This window comes from Trachymyrmex septentrionalis, unplaced genomic scaffold (assembly GCF_001594115.1).
Source record: "Trachymyrmex septentrionalis isolate Tsep2-gDNA-1 unplaced genomic scaffold, Tsep1.0 scaffold148, whole genome shotgun sequence".
Taxonomy (NCBI): Eukaryota; Metazoa; Arthropoda; class Insecta; order Hymenoptera; family Formicidae; genus Trachymyrmex; species Trachymyrmex septentrionalis.
In genome coordinates this window covers 796579-808427 of record NW_017304631.1, presented here as the reverse complement: position 1 = coordinate 808427, position 11849 = coordinate 796579, and the positions used below count along the sequence as shown (strand labels likewise).

The following is an 11849-nucleotide window of genomic DNA, read 5'->3' as shown; positions in this document are numbered from 1 at the left end:
GGGGGTGGGGTGGGGTGGGGAGGGGGGAAGAATCGGACTGGAATTGCGGCGAATCTCGTTTCAGGTAACGCTCTCCTGATTTACTCCGTTTAACGTGGTGTGTCACTCTCGGCCACGTTCTCTATAGCGTTCATTATGTGCCGACCAACTGAGAGAGAGAGAGAGGAGCAAATAAAGTCTTTGACCTTAAACTCGAGTTCGAGCCAATGCTCGTGCCAACGCGTGATGTAACGCCCGATCGTTAACCTGCGCGGTTCCAATATCCATCCATTGCGTCCGCTTGTTTGCTTCCGTGCTCGACCACGCGAAACCGGATTCGGTCTTCTATTATGATTCGATCAACAAGATTGTTCCATTCCGTATAGGAAATGTTTAAAATGTATCGTTCTATTTCTAATGACTCACATCCCTATACATGTTTTCGATCGGCGCCAATGAAGATGGTTTTACGCTATTTTAGTTGCAATTTTTTTTACGCTATTTTAATTAAAGATATTTTTCCAACATTCCGGCTGCTATTTTATCAACGTTGTTTTTTTACTATAAAAAATGCGGATTCCGCTTTATACGGACCTGTGTGAAGTTAGCACGATATTTTATTAATATAAAAAAATCACGATAGTGTGTGTTCTAAAATGATAGTTCTGAAATTTCTTATGAAACAGAGTTCCACATATTTCTTATAATTGCGATAAATTGTCGGCACATTTTTTTCTCCGTGTCGCGCTGTCTTCTATATATAAAGCCTTTAAGGTATTAAAATTGGTGATTGGAATTTTGTTTTCAAATTATATGTATTTATACAACTCGAGAAATATTAACAAAAGGACTGCCGAAAGCGAGAATATTTATGTCTTTCTTGTTTTGAGGTGAAATATCGTTGTAAATTTGGGAAATTAGGGCGTTATATCTTTAATTTTGGTTTTTTAGACGAAAGTTTTTTTTAAGGAAGCCTTTTTGTTAGGAACTACTAGAATTGTGAAAGGAGTACTGTCATTATTTTTTTTATTTTTATTTTTTTCATATAAATAGAATGTCGTGCTAACTCCACAGCTCGTCCCTTTAATATAATATATATTTCCAGATCATGAGATAATATTTTTGCATTTTCTATTTCGTACGTATTTCTACGTATATTTATTGCACTTGAAAAATATGTCACAGAAAAACTGCGCAGTTTTGTAAAAGAATCGCGTTGCTTTGACGTGACACGTGATATTTGATTATCGGAAGACGTCTACTTTATAAGCGAGCGTTCCATAAAACTGAAACTTTCCGGCTCCGACATTTCGTATGCAACGACCCCAATAGTTGGGGAGGGCATCAATTCCGGGCAGATTGTAGAATCCCGAAAACCCTCCGTGATTCGACGGCACATCGTGGTGAATTTCCGACGAATCCGAAGAAATTCCTGTCGATCTCTCTCTTTCGCGTCGCCAAGCATGGATCACGTGGGCAACGAATTTCCGGTATCCGACCTCTCGTCGTCGGTGGCGGTTTGAAACGATAATGACGACGACGTTCGAACTATATACATTCCAAGAAAGGTCTTCTACGTGCGCGGGATCCGTTGTTGGATCGACGCCAGATCGTTTCCGGGACTCGTCGACCGCGAATGTTCCGCGCGTTGCCTGGCAAATATTAGACAAAGGACGAGGAGGGACGTTGTACTCTCCGGCACCCGTTGACGCTTGCCAATCTGATTTTCGTCGGACGTAGATGCATAATGAACCACCCGGGTATAAACCTGACGGGGTGCTACACCATGATAGACTCCGTATAACGCTTTGAGCCAATTCTCCGTACACATAGTTCTCCAAACATTCGAAGCAATGCATGATTATAGTTGGCAAACTACATCTGTCTCCACAAAACTCAGTAACAACCGGCAGAAGACTGATTGTCACAGTATTATATCGAGCTATTCTGGCGAGATTAAATCGAAAGAAACTCAATGTGTTTGCTTATTTGTAAAAATTAACGAAGAGCAATAAAACAAAGTAATCGTTTGTATTTTTTTAATTCTTTACAATTTAAACGCACATTATTGTAAGCTAGAAATATGTCAGAAATAAATCAACTCCTCATTAGATAGAAAAAAAAAAAAAAAAATACTAATTATAAAAGTTAAATAAAAAATGCGAGCGTATTAAAACCTGCGTATTCACGGAAAACACCACTGACATTTTACTCGCCATTTAATTTAAAGCAAAGCTTTACTTAAGCGAGATATTAAAACTCAACGTTTCACCACGAAGGTATTTACCGTCAAGGGTCACAGAGAGACAGTGTGGTAGGACGTCTATCCACGAAACCTTTTGCCAAGGACGGTAGATTTATCAGAGTTGTCTGTCATTATCGTTTAACAGCGGAACAACAGTCCTTACGAGTTAACTATCTACGAATGAATCACGACAGGTGGGACATTCGGTAAGATCCTCTCTCCTGCGGAGAGATTTTCCTGAATCCCCGCATACGCGTGTGCACGCCACGGATATATTCGTACTCTCACTCGCACATACTTCACGATCCCCTATGGCGCGACAGACGCGTATATCCCGGCGAGATTACAGACACGCCCTGCGAGACGTTCGCGGGGTAATTTGCGGCGCGATGATTGCGAGAGTCTCCGTGGCCTCAAACGAGACGACGCTAACATCAACGCGCCGACAGACGTACACTGTGTTCTGAAGAGGTACTTAGTCAAAGCAGTCGATCTTCCAAAAGGATCTTTCAACCCTCACCCTGTCCTCAAGACGTAAACGCTAAAGTGCAGCGTATCAGAAAGCTTAAAATAAAACGAGAAATAGGAAGGACTACACGGAAAGACGCAATTATCATTAATTATTATTTTACAGAAAGTTGTGATTAGGGGTAAGGGGGGGGGAGGGAATAGACTTCATTCTTCGGTTTCGAATTTTTACAGAAATTAAGAGACTTTATCGAAAAAAAATGAATTCTACACCAGTTACTACATACATTTGACCTAATGATATTTCAATATAATAAAGGGAAACTGATAACTAATATGGAAAAAAAAATGTATTTTTCTAATGCGTTCCATCTGATTCTAACTAGCCCCGGTTTTTTTTTAAGCTACATCTTTGGCTGCGTATTAATAAAACTTTTGTAAAAATATATTTTAAACACAAACATCGCTTCGCGGGATAAAACGATGCTTCTTTTTGCAAAATTTTTGTTCATTTCGTGTCAAAAAACATGTCAAATGAGCCTACTTTTCGAGATTGGACATAAGGGAGCTAAATTTATAACATTTACCACTGAGAAAAATCTCTTTAAAGGAATAAAATTTTGAGTAAGTACTATAAGAGTCGTCACTAAATGAGTCATACAGCTGAGTCATACAGATTCTATGCTGTAGTCTACTATCCTCATTCGTTCATTTTTTAAAAACATTAACAATATACGATAACAAAGACAAAAACATAAAAAAAAAAAAATCTGTGGATTTTATTAAGTAGGACCTACATTTACTATCTAAGCAGAAATCACATATCTCAGACAATCATATACGATTGTGAAAGAAAAATTTTAAGAATAAAAATATTTACTTAGGTGTTGAAAAGCCCATCAGAGATCCATTCGGATGCATAGAAATTCTTTATTTTTCGTGTGAAGGTACCAAAATAAATAAAATATACGTTTCGACCCTTCGTCTTCGAGTATCCTTATCAATATAAGATATAAATCGAACATAAATCACGCAAATTCCAAGTTGATGATTCCCGAATAGCTGACGTAGACTCTGATGGTCTTTTTTTACATTTTTCACTGATAGATTCCTTCGAGCCTCATTACACATATATATTTTTTTGTGATTATATATAATTATTACAATTGCATTTGTCGCAATTGTATAGGAAATATGGATGTAACCGTTATAATAAATCTTCCTCTATAGAATTCCTTTAGAAGTCCTCGCCCGGCATGCAGGAATCTTTTCTGTCCATCTTCTATCTGCGATAAGGGAGAGTAAGTGGCGGTAAGAACAGACGACACGGGAATTGCTTAACATTCTCGAATACCTATATGGAAGCGTTAAGCGCAATTACCGTTACGAACGTTGGGCGAAAAGACCGAACTGCTGGTAAGTCTGCGGCTCTCCGTCCGGGACAGTTTTGTCGCGCGCGTTTCGCGGTTTTTGCGGCGCGCCGCGAGCCGGTTTGGTCGGACAAGGGAACGAACGCGGACAGGAGCGCTAACGATGGTTAACGAGCTCGAATGAAACGATGAACGGCGACGCGACACAATGTGCGTACGACACTCTTCTCCTCTCCTCCCCTCTCCCCTCGTCGTCCTCTCGGACCGCGCGCTAAATACATCCGTCAACAAACGCAGTTTACGTCCGTATAGTATTATATATCGCGCGCCGTAGTATCATACCGCAATTTCATCCAATACCGCGGGAATACTTTCGAACTGTCACTTGTGGACACTTTGTGAAATCCAATAATGGTATACGTACCATTTCGCGTTAAAAGGAAATTAGAGTTTGCCGACACGACACGTTCTAAATCATTCTGTTAAATGATTGGTACAATAAAAATATATGTATCCGTAGAATTTCGACGACTATTATCGCAGGCCAAAGAAAACGATTGCGTATAATACGGATAAAGAAATGAAAAGTGCGTACATGCGAATGTTACTGTCATCCTTCGAATTATGTATTTGATTGATCCAAATGTAATTTTTAATCACGTATATTGAGTCGGACTAATGTGTAGAAAAATAGGAAATATTAAAATTATACAATTTGTTATTGTTAAAAATATGTTCTTTGTTTAAACTTAACGGATTTATGTACTGAAGAGGGTCAAATCTTGACCGAAACGTCTACATGTTAAAATAATAATATTGAACTTATTGACATCTTGAGCTGTGGCTGTATGCTTTTTATTTTGTAACCTTTGTTAAAAATATATGTTATGAAAAATACTCTTTATTTGAATTATACACGAGTTATATACGAGTAGACGTTATTTATAAATGTTTTATATATATATGTATTAGGTTAAGTAAAAAGTCATCGCGTATTTTTTAGCTCAAAGTTGTATATACAATATCTTCTTCAATAATGAATGAAATTCAAATTTAAAAAAAGGGTTTTAAAGCTTCAAATCTCTACTTTTAAAAGCTTATCACATTTTTTAAGTTTATATGAGTTTGATAATTTTTACATACCAAAAACTACGAGCTGAAAAAGACGAAAAATTTTCTTCTCACTTTATGGATTTGTAACGTGTCCAAAACGAATTTGAGAAAATTTTCGATTACCTATCGTGAAAGCTTGATACTTTCCCTACAAAATCGTTTTTTTTTAAAATTCCTACGACTTTTGATTACTGAGTTATCGCGGATTAAATAAAAGAATTATTTTGACTTTAATTGCTCATAACTCCATTAAAAATTGTCGTATCGTATAATTTAAAAAAGAGATTTTTAAAGCTGAAACTTTACTCTATCAAGATATATTTATATTGTTGGTAAGAAAGTAATTGCAGTTTTTACTGATAGATGTCTTTTAAAAAAACGCGATGACTTTTTACTTAACCTAATATATATACAAAATTTATAGAAAGAATAATAAAAAGTAAAAACATATATTTCGCGTGGCGGATGGAAATCATAGGAAATCATAAACGCGTGGTTCGAATGTAAATATATAAATTTCGAAATATTATGGAGAAGAATACGTTTGAAATATATGGAAATATTCAATATTATCGCGCGACTTTCCGCAATTTCGTTCACGTTATGCTCCTTTCTCGTCGACATTTGTGCATTACGCTATACCCTACAGTATTTGCAGTATTTTGCAGCGAAGAATTATTTTACGTCGCCAGTTCCTTTGGTGAAGATGGATTTTTTTCGCCGACGACGGCAACCTCGTTTCGCAGAGCGAAACGCAAGACAGCGATGAGCGTTCTCCATAAGGCGAAGTTAAGGAAGTCGACGATGGACACGGAGAAGAAACATTGTCGGGAAAATAAAAAGCAGAGAGAGAGAGAGAGAGAGAGAGAGAGAGAGAGAGAGAGAGACGCAGTAATACTTCGTTATTACGCGAGAACGTAAAAGCGAAATATCATCGGAAAAAGGAGTCGTGGACGAAGAAGAAGAAGAAGAAGAAGAGAAAGGCAGAAAAGAAATTGCGAACAAAACTTGCATTTTTTTCGTTATTATTTTACGTGAATATGCATCTAACGATTGCACGATTGTATGATGAATGAAAATCGCGTCGTCGTCGAGGAAATGCCATCCATCGGAATTCCATCCCCGCGAAACAAGTCGACACGATGAGTTTGGATGCGATGACGACGCGATCTAGTTCACTTTTTTAACGGGAGGGGAAAGGAGCGAAAAATTAGATTCGAAATAAAATTATCTAAATTGTTTTCGCCGTTTCGATTTCGATTTTGTCTTTCCTTCAAGAGGCAGTCGCCTTTCCGGCGCTTAACTTTATTTATTTCAAAGAGAAGAAAGATCTGAGGAGAACTTGACAGGCTTGCTTTTACGTTTATGATCTTCTCACGTTCCGCTAAATTATGTATAAGTCTGTTAACGCAGACTCCTACGTAAAGTTACGTTAATTTTATGCCATATCTTTTAAAGCCTCTTGTCTAACGTTCTAAAGTCAAGAGGCATCTTTCGTATCTTTAGAAAGTAAGCGGGCGTGCAGTATTTCTGTGTGAGAGAAGTAAAACGGCGTTTCTATACACGAATCGAATATTCTGTTCTAAACGATAGAACATTCAGATAATGGAGACGATGAAGATTTCTATTATAGTATATTATCGAAGATATCGAATTAGTAAGCGTTTAATACCCGTGATGCTCGACGTAATCGGGTAGACTCGGAAGTAAAGTACTCCAGCATCCCCAATGCTATTCCGAGATCGGCGTGAGGTCTCGTAAGATAAGGGAGCGAGGGGAAGAAAGAGGAGACGAGAACGAAACGAGAATCGGTAGGATTCGATCTCGCGAAATGGTTAAAGTGGCTAATTGGAATCCTGGTGTCGGGCGTGTTAGAGCTTCGTTCGCTCGCAGTACTAACGCGATAAATTCCAGGAGAGAGAGAGAGAGAGAGAGAGAGAGAGAGAGAGAGAGAGAGAGAGAGAGGGAGAGAGATTCGCTTCTCGATTCTCGATTATTTCGATCTCTCTTCTCACTGCACTTCCACCTTTTGCTCTTGGCACACGGTTCGGAACACGTACCCTGCCTACCTCTTACTCGTTTCTCATTTTTTTCTCCCCTGATACTCCATCGACCCCTTTTTTCCGTCGCTCTTTCCCGCTAAATTCAATTTCGCCAGTCGGATCGATAAGTAATGAACAGTATGACGAGGCACCTGATGGAGGCGGAATTACTTCCGGTTAATGTCTCCCGTTAGAGCGACGCACCGATAGGTCTTCGTTACTTTTCAACCGCGAGGGGCTTCCATCTATCGATTGATACCGACTTTTTTTTTTTTTTCATTGAAAATGAAACCTTACATAGGCACGTCGGAATTTTATTATGCGTTTTTTTTTTTTAAATTTTTAAATATATCGAATCATCTTTTTTTGCGCTGTACGTTCGTGTCGATATACGTTGATCGTTTATCAGTACTCGTGATACATTTGGTATTTGATCATTTTGGTAAAAAAAAAAATAAATGATAGATCGGATAGTTTGAAATATGAATCTCGCTCGGCTGGACGGAAATAAAATTGTTGCTTTTCGCGGATTTTTTTCGAATGCCCACAATGTTACCTCGAAACGCCAAATTCGATTTGTGACGTCGCGGATCGTTATGCTTGTCGCAAGCTGCGGCCTTTCGTACTTCGATCGGATCCATCGATCGCCAGTCGTGACATCCAATGATGGAACAGTAACGAATGCGCGACAGTTGCTAAAACTAAAGTTACCATCGATCTATGTAACATCTGGTCACTCCAGGCTGGACTTTTAGCGAAATCCAATTCGTATTCCGACGCCTCGATTTTATATCCATTTAGATAACTCGGCAAGAACCTTCACCAATGCAAACCCTCGTGTATATTTTCAAATGTATATTTTCAAATTTGGGGCCTAGTGACATGATTATTTTCAATTCAATTATCCGGTTCTGCTTCATAATTTTTTACTTCTCGAACTGTAGAAACGATTTCCGTTCAACTAAAGTTCCAGGTGAGGACGTTGTTTGTGGAAACTTTTTGTTCTTTTACGAACAATAACGTTACTGCAACATTTGCGTTAATAAAATAAAAATAAAAAAAAAACAAAAAACAAGCCGAAAACACACGATACGTCCTCGTATATCTATACTTCACGTTGGGTTACATCGGTCACTCAAGGATGTTACGGAGACCGTCATTAGATTAATTGAACTCTCTCGACGGGGAGATGTCTCGCGTCGGGTTGGTTCGTACAGAGGTACGACGATCGTTACATCGGGAACAGGAGTAGCGTCCTGTTGGTTGGACCAGCGATATAACGAGGTTAATTAGTCTGACGGACGGAGGGAGGAGGCTTGCCCCCAAAATCCTTCTATTAACGTCGTCAGCTGCGAACGCCATTACTGTCGTATGGCTGTTGCATAACCTGGAGCCCTATCTCGCGTCCTTCGCAATAACGGAGAGTAGTATCGCTAATTTGCCGATTAATTTACGTATTGTCGAAAGACTCGACTGATCCACGAAAATTTTCAATAATTAGGAAATTATCATTCGCCCGGCGAAGATGTAGAGTGGCTTCTCTATCGAGAAGTTGTTGAAATTAAATAGCTGCTGTTTACTCTAATGAGTAGCCGGAATAAAGTGAATTAAACATTACTTTACGGGAACGTATTATTTTTGCATGTAATATAAAAAGGATATATATGTACATATGTATTTATGGATTAATATATTTATGGATTTGCAATAATAAGTATTTTTAAAAGAGTTCAGCTGCATTATTCTGGCCTATCTTTTTTTTTTTAATACGATAAGGAATAAATTTATATCAATGAATAGATAAATATATTAATACAAATGTGAAATCTATATTAAAATATGAAATAGAATGAAGTTATTAAATAAAACTTGTAATAGTATCCAACAAATGATGAAACGAGGTCAAATTAAACCGAGGGATATAAGATGTCAAATGTAATGTTTATTTCAAAGTTTAAAAAATTCGTATTTAATGATCGAACATTGAACTCCCCCCTCGAACGTTTTGAACTACTATAAAGTTCTTCATCAGCGGAAAATCGAAAGAATTACAAATTGAGATCTATAATATATAAATGCGCTACATTTATTTATTACTTTTTTTTTAGTGTAGCACATTTACATTATTATCGATTAAAATCTGTATAATTTTTCCGATATCTGTTGACGAAAAGTTTTGTAATTTTTGTCCCAATTCAATCATTAAATATGAATTTTTAGACTTTGAAATAATTTCAAATATTACAGTTAATAAAATACACGATAAAAATGTTCTCGTAATGCAAAGTACTTTAGTATATATTATTGTATGATTAATATGAATGAGAGTCTCGGGAGTCGAAAATGAGAGTTGTATTTGTTGTGTCACAGGTGACTATTAAAGCGTCGTCGATCATATCTGTGGTGAGGCATATCCTGTCCTAAGATTAAACGACCCTGTGGAAGCCGTGCATCCGACGGGAGAGCTCGAGGGTGAGTTTCACAATTGCGGTTATGGAATTTTGCGCTCTACATTCTCGCGACAACTCCGCGCGATAATTTCGCATTGTCGCACATTTGGAATACTATCAAATATCACTGGTGTGCGCGTCCCTTTTTTTAATTGTACTCTTTTCATTTGAAAATATTTCACATGAAACGCAGTCCGAAAAACCGCTACCGGTTCGCCGGAAAAAAATGACACCGCCAGAGCCGTTACCACGCCCTTTTCCGCTGCGACAAAAAATGGCGCAAAAAAAAAAAAGGACATTACATATACATTACATTACATTACATGCACATGAATCCGTAAATCGTGGTTTTCTTTCTTTCCCTTCTTTTTGCCGAACTACGGCTTTTTTCCTTCATCTTGCTTCCGTTAATGATGAGAAATTTCAAAACATTCCACTTAAGGGTGGAATCAGCCGGTTGGGTACAACCGGGAAATTCCCTTTTCATCTTTCCTGTCTCTCAAACCTCCGGGAATTGTCCCGTATGGTGCACCACTGAACGGGGAATTAGAAATCGATTTTTTTTTCCTTGTAATTAAAACCCTGTGAAATTTCGTCCGTCGATAGTTCGCATTCCCCAAGGTGAGATTACGTGTAAAAAAGGAAAACAGAACGAAGCGAACTATCTTCTCAATTAACGGTGGACACGAGGAGTCGATCCGACAAATTCTGTAGTTAATACAGCTCTGTACCGAGATACTTTGTTACACACGTAATGATAACTTAAATATTATCAAAGGGTTTTCTATGTATCTTTCTGCAGTGTGCATTTCATTGTGCATGGTTCTTATTTTATTCTTTTAATTATTTACGATGTGTAACGTTCGAATATATTAATCATAAATTACCCGACATGTGATAACTAAACGGAGCTTCGAAATATTTTCATTATACGAATTAATTTCCAACGAGAATAATTATCGGTGCAGCGACGTCGAAAGATAGAATTTATTACATACATCGTATAAACTTATTCGCCGCATGTGATATTTATTAAGACTTGAAGGAAATGATTGCGTTTCATTTATTTGAGTAATATCTTTCCTTTTTGTGTAGCTCAGTGTAATTTTTATCGTGTCTGCAAAATAAGTAAAGCTCCATTCCGTCCGGTTTAGCACGCGGAATTAAATGCACCGCATACAGTAACCGTCAGCATGCCTACATTTCGACGTTGCTATCGTGTTAATTACCTTGCCCACGCGGATATAAATGTGTACTCGAGATCATCTTATTAGTGTGCATGTAATATCGTAAACGGAATTACTATATTATTAAACGTTTAAGGAATTATCCCATAACATTAGCGCGGAACAATTTCCACGTTTTGTAATATAACCTTTAGTTTATTTCTGCCAGAATTACGGCTGACAAATCTTTTTAGCGATTTAGTGCTACATTGAATTTTCGAAATTTTTTTACTAAAATTGTAATTTTTATTTTTGCGAAATAAACGAGGCTTAGCATATTAAATTCTGTCAATAGGACAATAAGATAAGATTATCTTTTTCAATAAGTAAAAACATTTCATAAGATGAAAAAGTCCGAGTTTTTAGACTGTAAAATTCTGAAGATAAAGGTAATAAGTTCTTTAAAATATAATAACGACCGAATAACATTTCGTCTAAACTTTGCCAATGTCAAATGCAGCTTGTGAAGTCAATGCATAAATCATTTTGCCTCTATTAATTATTGTTTAAATGAATTTTATTTGATAAATGAGATTTTTGGATATCTTTGTAAGTAGATAAGTTTAATATGCGCGAGCATATCGCATTCTATTGACGTCAAGACTTGATTTTATTACAAGATCATTAAGAGTACATTGACGTTAAATTACTCGTTATCGCGTAATCGCTTTTTAATCCCGTTCGATCTACGTTGATTGTAAGAGCAAGAAGATTTCATGAAGGTATCTACACAGGAGAAAATTTGTCTTCGTTAAAGCGGAATTAAGGGATTACTAATTTGATTATTAGTACGCTGAACTTTGTTTTAACTCGACGATGCTAAAAGTTATAAACGCTTATCTAACTTATAAAGCTTGTAATTGCACTTAATAGCAATTTATATAAAAACTTAAAAACGTTCGAATGCGTTCGAACGTGATGCGAGAAAAAAAGTTTCTCGTTTTCAGCAGTTTTCA

The 11849-nt window shown here is 37.2% G+C and overlaps 1 protein-coding gene across 1 annotated transcript in view; it reads left to right on the top strand.

Moving 5' to 3' along the window:
• The window catches only part of LOC108745707 (protein-tyrosine sulfotransferase), an 84606-nt gene that overhangs the window by 13803 nt on the left and 58954 nt on the right, over nucleotides 1-11849 (top strand). Inside the window, exon 2 of the mRNA XM_018482014.1 lies at nucleotides 9588-9689. The gene's annotated coding sequence lies outside the window, so the exon portion shown is untranslated. The remainder of the gene's footprint in view (nucleotides 1-9587; nucleotides 9690-11849) is intronic.